The sequence below is a fragment of the Culex pipiens genome, chromosome 3, assembly GCF_016801865.2.
Source record: "Culex pipiens pallens isolate TS chromosome 3, TS_CPP_V2, whole genome shotgun sequence".
NCBI lineage: Eukaryota > Metazoa > Arthropoda > Insecta > Diptera > Culicidae > Culex > Culex pipiens.
Genome location: NC_068939.1, coordinates 98,324,649 through 98,332,710, shown reverse-complemented (window position 1 = coordinate 98,332,710; position 8,062 = coordinate 98,324,649).

Below are 8,062 nucleotides of genomic sequence, written 5' to 3'. Positions count from 1 at the left end.
ATGAAGGCCATGCTCCTCTACCCCTGAGCGACCACTATTGGGCAGTCAATCAAAAACCTACTCGGCGAGGAAATGAAACGAAACGAAATAAAATAAAACAGTACAACGGACTAGCACCAGATGTACCAAGAGGTGAAGGAATTTGAGCTTGGAAATGAACGGTGATCATTTCACCAGCAAGCAGTCATTTTTATTTACAATAATACGTGATCAATTCAAGGGGAAGTATGTGATTTGGGGTCCCCAGAAACAGGTGTACTTTAAAAAAAATAATTTGGGCTGAATGGTAATTCTTCAAATTTGTTTGAATAATCAGGGCGGTTCGTAGCTGTTGCACTGTAAAAAAAGAGTTCCCAAAATCGTGAACATCCGTTCATGAAATTGGGAACCACGATTAAAGTGTTCAACTGCCATGGTACGATTTTCAAATCGTACCATAGAATTTGAACACTTTGTTCGTGGTTCCCAATTTCATGAACGGGTGTTCACGATTTTGGGAACTCTTTTTTCTCCGTGTGTAGAGAAGCGGTGATCATCGTGATCGTGCTCAAATCAAACCATCCACATTAACGACCCCCGGGTCTTTTGTGGTCTCTATTGCAAGTTTCTGCTCGAACCTAGGAGTCCGAAGGCTTGAATGGGGAGAGCACCCAAACCTCTTTTACTCCAAGGAACCTTCCACCCCAGTGTTTGAACTGACGACCTTCAGATTGCGAGTCCAACCGCCGCCAGCGATTCCACCGGAGTAGGCTTGGTTTGGTGTGTTGTTTGTACTTATGGCATGGAGACGACTCCTACACCTGGAATGACTTAACGGCCTAACAACCAAGGCCGGGACCGACATTTTACTTCCTCATCCGATGGAAGGTTGTAGCAGGTGGGAATCGAAACCAGAATCATCCGCTTACAAAGCGGACAGCGTAACCATTCGGCCACGCACTGCCACATGTTGACACATTTTGACTATTACAAATCCTCGAAAATTAAGGCTCTGGAAGGCATCATTCAAGATTTAGTTTTAGAAAAACATTCAAATCTTGATTCAGAATGTATCTATCAATCAAAAAATAATAATTTTTTTGTGTTGTGACACCATCTACGACCTTAAATTCAATTCTGAGATATTCAACCATATTAACTCTGTGCAATCTCTGTGCAATATGAAATGTAGTTCCGATTAGATCGTGTTATCCTTCATCGTACCACAGCCTTCATATGCCATAACTGACAAAAGGAATTTGAGTCAGAGGTGATTTTGTCACTCTTATCACTCTACTGTTTACATATTTGATAATTACTCGGAACTCCGACATGCAAATTAAACCAAATTTCGGGACAGTGCACAGTGGTCAGCCAAAAAAACAGAATCTGGACAAAATTGAAGATACCACAAGTTAAAACTGAGAGCTTTGATGTGTTCGGGACAAATAATCAGGGTCAATAGGGTCGTCTTTTGGAATACTAGACATTAGGGTGGTCTAAATTTTTGTTTGTTTTTTGTGCTTTAGGAACACCAGGAGAGTATTATCCTCATGGGGTTCATTTTCCAGAAAGTTCAACCTTCAAAAAAATGTGTAATTATCGAGAATCGAACCCAAGACCTATGGCATACCGAATCCGTGGCTTTCCAATCAACGAATTTTCGTGGCTTGGCAATCAACGAATGAACACGATTAGTTGTTGTTGTAAGCGCGAAAGGTCTATACTCTCGCAAAATACTACTTTCGTTTCGATTCGGAAGGTTTATCCACTCGATCTTTAACAGTGGGTGTAGTTTAAGGATATAAAAATCGTGTCTAATATTTGAAAAGGTTGTATGAAATATTAAAATAGCGTTTTGAAGGTGCTTGGACCAAAGAACCTTTTTTGAAAATATCTTTAACAGATTTTATTATATTTTGCGTCTAAAAGAGCTAAAATGTGGTGCAATTTTTCACATTTCCTTTCAAATGGTAAATATTGTATGATTTCATTGATGGAACATAAATTTGATAAAAGTTTGAATAAATATTGCCCTTGGACGTTTTTATCTACATTTTTACAAGCTTTTTAGTGAAAACTTATATATAGACGACTTAGAATTTTTTTCTAAAGATTTATTAAAGTTTTGTTTACTAGTCAGCTGAGAACCGAATCCATCAAATAAATCATCAAAAAATGAGCAGTTGCTATTTGACTGTAAAAAATAAAAAATGAGGAAAAAATGTTGATAAACTATAATTTATTTTGATGTAATTGGATAACAGTAGATTTGACAAGAGAAAGAAAAACTATAAAAAGAAACTTCGGAAATCATTTAAATTTATTATAATAGTTTTAGCCACCACATTTTTATGAAACACTGGACAAATTTTGACCATTTTCGATGTTTACTAATATTTTATATTTAAATAAATTTGTCTGGAAACGATGTGTTGCATTAAAAATCGTATTAAGTTTTACATTTTTAGACAAATTTCTCTAAAAGGTGGCCACATTTGCTTAAAAACTTTATCAAGTGATTGATTATTGCGAAAGAATGCTGATACATATTATTTTTGTTTTTGTTTTTTTTTTTTTTTTTTTTTTTTTTTTTTTTTTTTTTTTTTCACAGAAATTAAGTAGGTTTCCTTCAGATCCAAATAAGCAAATGTGACTTTCTCAAATAAAATCGTATGGAAAATGGATCTGAATTGGGCTGATCGAGTTCTTGTCTAATCGTACTCATATTTTAGCCCTACAATGCCCTGCAATGGAAGGCGATAAATCAAGTTAAAACAAAAAAGTTTCAAAGTCAATTATTATTGGTCATACATATTTTGAAGTTATTTCCACCACATTTTTTTATTAACTTGCCATGGTTTAATAATTTCAAATTTAACAGTACTGTTTTATTTATAACCATTACTTTGCAAAAAATCTAAGATCTGACGAAAAAAATATTGACCATAAACTTTTAGAAACATTTGCGACGCCCTTGAGTGTTTTTTTAAACTTTGCAGGGTAACTATGAAGACAGAGTTGGAAAGCAGACCATTTTGTTAAGTGTATCATAAAGGATTGATATAAATTCTTCACGAGTTATGTTGATATTACAGGAAAGTTTTTTGAAATACAGTTTTCGATCAGTTTTTTTTTAATTTTTCCCTTTTAAACTCAATCGTGTATTTAAGTATTTTTTGGAAAAGTTTAGCAAATTTCGCATACATGCAATGTCAACTGGACTTTTTTTTGTTTTAAGTGATAATATTTGGTTTGGTTAAATATTAGGGTCGTTACGTTTGTGTTGCTAATAGTGTTAGTTTCTTAAACGTATCAACGTTAAGAACTAACCTGCGTGATTTTGAGAAAAAAATCAATTTGAGAGGAAAATTACAACTTCTATTTATCTTGAAGGGCTGTAAAACAAAAGAAAATTTGTAAACACGTCATCGATTTAATCTGCATCAGGTCATTCATTAGAAAGGGCTTTTGAATCAACTATAACGTATTTTTAGATAACATGATATAATCGTAATTTTAAGGCATCTAAAGCTCCTCCTCACATTACGTAATGGTTGATATTTATCGGATACTTGCACGGAAAAAGAGTACAAAAAGCTAATTCACGAATAAAATAAAGCTAAAGAAACAAAAAAAAAAACAGCCTTCCAGTACAAAACACTTTCCACCTATCCGGATCCGATGCCCAACAGGTTCTCCGCCTCTAATGTTTTGCTGCGGCATATGCGCATTTTAATGTTCTGCACACTAAAACGGCCCCCTAAAACACAAACTCACACACACCAACACTCACACATCATCCGATGGCCACCGATGTCAACGAAGTTCCGCGCGGAAAAGCTCACTCTCACTGCACCGCCGAATCGTCCTCGTCGACACTTTCGGAAGCTGGTGCTTTTTTTTCCTGTGCTCTTCTCGTTTTTCCTTCTAGACGTGTATAGTTTTCCTCTATTTCCGCCCACGACGAGGTCCACGAACACGACGAGAGCAGCATAAAGTGAGAAAATCGTGAGCGAGAGAGCAAGAGAGAAAGCATTCTGGTTCGCACAGGATGACCAAAAAGGACCGGACCAGCATCGATTTCGGTAAAACTAGATGAAATTCATGTATGAAAATGAATATTCGTTTTGATTGCCACCTTAAAGCCGGTGTCTGCGCATTTCCCTGGTGTTACGAAATTTTTGAAGGACGCCGCCGTCCAAATTGACACAGTTTTTATTCACTTACGGCGAGGCAAAGTGAAATTTAAATTTCATCGATTATAATTTTCATAAATAATTTATCGGTACGGGGCAAAAGTTTTCCTCCGCCGAAAAATGTCCGAACGGGGAGAGGATTCCACGTGGCCACGCTGTGTGCCCACAGCTTGTCGAAGCCGAATCGGTAAAAGGGCGGGAAAACACGAGCTCCAGAAAAGCTGCTGATTTTTCCGTGGTGTGCCGGTGCTTGGCGTTAGTGGCCAGAGGGGGGACTTCGCGTGCTCGGTGGAGGGATCGGTTACCGCCGATCTGGAAAGGATTCTGCGCATAATCGAAGGCTGTTGATTAGGCTAGTTTTGTGTTATATCACAATTAAATGTTATAAATTGTTACTTTGAATGATAAATATATCTATCTTAATAACTTGAATGGTTATTTGGTTTTGAAGTTTGTGATGACAAATCATAAATCATTTTTTTTAACATTCAAGGGCTTGCTTCGGTTAAAACATGTTTTATATTCAGTTTTGGAAAATTATGCTAAGTTAGCTAAAATTTTAAATATCCTATACAATACTGATTTTTTTAAATTTTGTTCCATTTTTTTTCATGTCAATAGGTTAACTTTATGATCTGTCGAGCAATTCAAAGCAATTTGCAACTTATGGTTATGAAGCGCCATTAAAGAGTTCTTCATTTGTTTTGGATTATATTTTACTCTTTTCTATTTAAATGTATTTTTTTAATATCATGACATGTATTTTCAGAGATTTGTAGCTCGAACCCGTAAAGAAATAGAAATTTAGTGCCAAAGGGACTTTGAGTATCAATGGACGCCCAATTTGATGCAGAACTCAAAATTCTGAAAAAATCATCAAAAAAGTTAAAAAATAGTTTCCATCTTAAGTAACTCAAATGTATTTTTTTTTTATATACAATGTATGGGAAATTGATTGTTCTTTTCGTATCTTTACAGTTTTACTTTTTAGAGTGTACTAATGTTTTACAAAGTTATAGAGCAGATAAAAAATATGTATAAACATAAGGGTGTAATATGGATGTATGGGAAAAAATAGAGTTGTCCAAATTTAGTGAGCACAGTTTTTTTGCTCGAAAATCAGCACCATACTCTCTTGGGGAAAAATGTAGAGCATCTTTCAAAGTATCCAAAAATGAGTGCGATTTTAATATAGCGTAAGACGTGAATTTTTCAACATCAAAATTACATAAAAAAAACAAAATGTTTTTCAAAAAACAAAATGTTCAAATTTTCATGGAAAATTGAATCGCTTTGCGCCAAATGAGAACTGGACCTATCGTTCCCAAATTTTGCAGAGTTGTTTCGGACCCCAAAATGAACTGAAAAATTGCTGTGCTGAAAAATCGATTTCGTTATCACACCCTAATGAACCAAAGGCGTTTGCATCTATTCTGCACGAGTTGTCAGAATTCTACGAAAAACTTTTTTTAAAAAGTGATCATTTTTAAAAGTTTTTAGAAGTTTTAACCCCTTTAACTCAATCGTTTGCTTTTGGCAGATTTTTTTTTTTCATAAACTTCAGCTTATTTTGCATAAGGATGACTTTTTGACAATTGCAAAATTGAATTTCTACAATAATTTTCAGATTCACAACAAATTTGGAAGCAAAGATGACCTAACCCTGACTTTACCATTCATTAAAATAAGTTGAGAAAAAATGTTAATCCTTTAATTATTTTTTTTTTATCACAGAAATTCGCTTGTGACAAACTTTATATTCTTCGACTTTTTGTCATGTTTTGATAGGATTAAGTTGAAAAAAGTGCCAACTTAAAAAAAATATATTACAATTTAATCACAAATTGGCTTCACCTCGAAAGTGCTTTTCAATTCAAAATTCAATTTAAAAATTATCTTTTTAAATTTTGTCAAAATAGAGCTATTATGATTATTAAAAAATGATTGTCAAATAATTGCTTTACACGTACACTAATTTGTTATATTATTCCTGATCATAACCTACAACATTGCCGAAGACACCTAATCGATCAGAGCACAATGGACTGAACATCACCACAAAACACAACCTTGATGGATAGGTCTTCAATAGCAAATTTTTTTTTATTTACCCACGGGAGCGAACGACCCTAATAAAATCAAAAACAACAACTTAATCGATCAAAAAAACCCTTCTCAATGTACAGATTTTTGAATATTAACCTATTACATTTTGTTGGACAGCCCCCAAATTTTTAAGGACAACCTAAATGGAATCGATAGACAAAGTTTCATCCATTTTTTTGGGGAAATCTATTGAATTGCTCCATTCTTCCTAGGTAGCCCATGTTTAATAAAAAATCTGCATACTTATTTTCACTAAAAACATAGAAGATGTTGATCAACAAATTTATCTTAAGTAGAACAAAATATTATCATTTACAAAATTAAGCAAAACCCATGATTTTACTTGTTTCTTTTAATAACTTGATGTGTTTAAAATCTTTCGCTGGATTAATATTTGATTATTAAGCATTTTTCAAGGGGTTTATTCCGTATAGTTTCAAAACTGCGAGTCTTAACCACTAGCGTGCCCAGGGTGGGGCAACATGGGGCAGTTGCCCCACCATCCTCGGAAATTTGTTCTAAAATTGGGCAGGGGGTGTCCATACACGACGAAATTTTCAAAACTCTAATATTTTTGCCCCACCTTCCTTGAGGACCTGGGCACGCTAGTGGTCTTAACGTTATATTATTTTTTCTAATTTTTTATTTCAATCATCCCTTTTCCCAAGAGCACATTTTGGCCACGCCTGCGACCCCAAAACGGTTAATTTACTGAAAAACTCGTTGTACACAGTTTTAACGACCGAATTTCAACATTACAAGCGTCATTAACGTGACGAAGAACATATTTTGCTCGCTCTCCCAAGTTCATGCTTTATAGTTTGTTAATTACATAATTTATGCCACGCACCTTCGTGTCTTTCTGGCCCTCGTTCCTTCCAAAAATGGTTGGCCAACCAAAGCCAACAGTTTGCTGGCGACTCTTAAAATTTAGGATTAGCTTTTACTTTTGTGGATTTTCCAGGCTGCCTTTTTGACCACGGACATATTTTTGCACCCAAGGTGGGTGAGTCGAGAAAAATCCGCTATTTTGCGTACCTCTTTCGCGGGTACTCCGCCTCTACTTGGAAGATAAAACTGAGTTATGAAAATTCCCCAAAAATTTAATGACCCGTAAAGAGCAACCCACCAGCCTGGGCCGTTAATGGGTTGTCGTGTTCTTGTAAAATTATTCCTAAATCCTAGAGTTACGATCAAACAGGCTTGTTATGGTCCCTGGTTGATGGCCACGGCCAGAGTAGCAGACGTTAAATCTGACCTAATGGCTGTTTTAGTAGCCGTTGTGCTCATTTGCCATGAGTTTTTTTTTTCGCTGGTTCTCCATCTTGGATCAGATTAGCATGAAAAGTCACTGTTGTAAAAGTCATCGTTGTGAAGATTTAAAGTTGAAGAACAGTTACATTTAAATCATTTTGTTTGAAAATGCATCCAGCTTCATAAAACAGTCAACGAAAATGTTTTTCGATTAAAATCCAAATCGCTCAAATCTGCCAAACTAATCCATAGTTTGACAATCAACACAGAACTCATCACAGCAAAAAAAAAGTACATCTAAAAATAGTTTTGATCCTAATCTCGTGTTTACTGTACTCACAGCGCCAGCACTTTTTCCAGCGTCCAGTCATGAATAGCGATGGCTGCCGCGGCTGAGCTGTTTACTATTGTTGCCGCGATGTTTACTGTTGCATGTTTTATTGTTTTCACTCCTCGGTGCTGCTGCTGCTGCGGGTGCAAACAACAACACATCACAGCCGTGCTCAGTCGTACTGTTTGAGTGC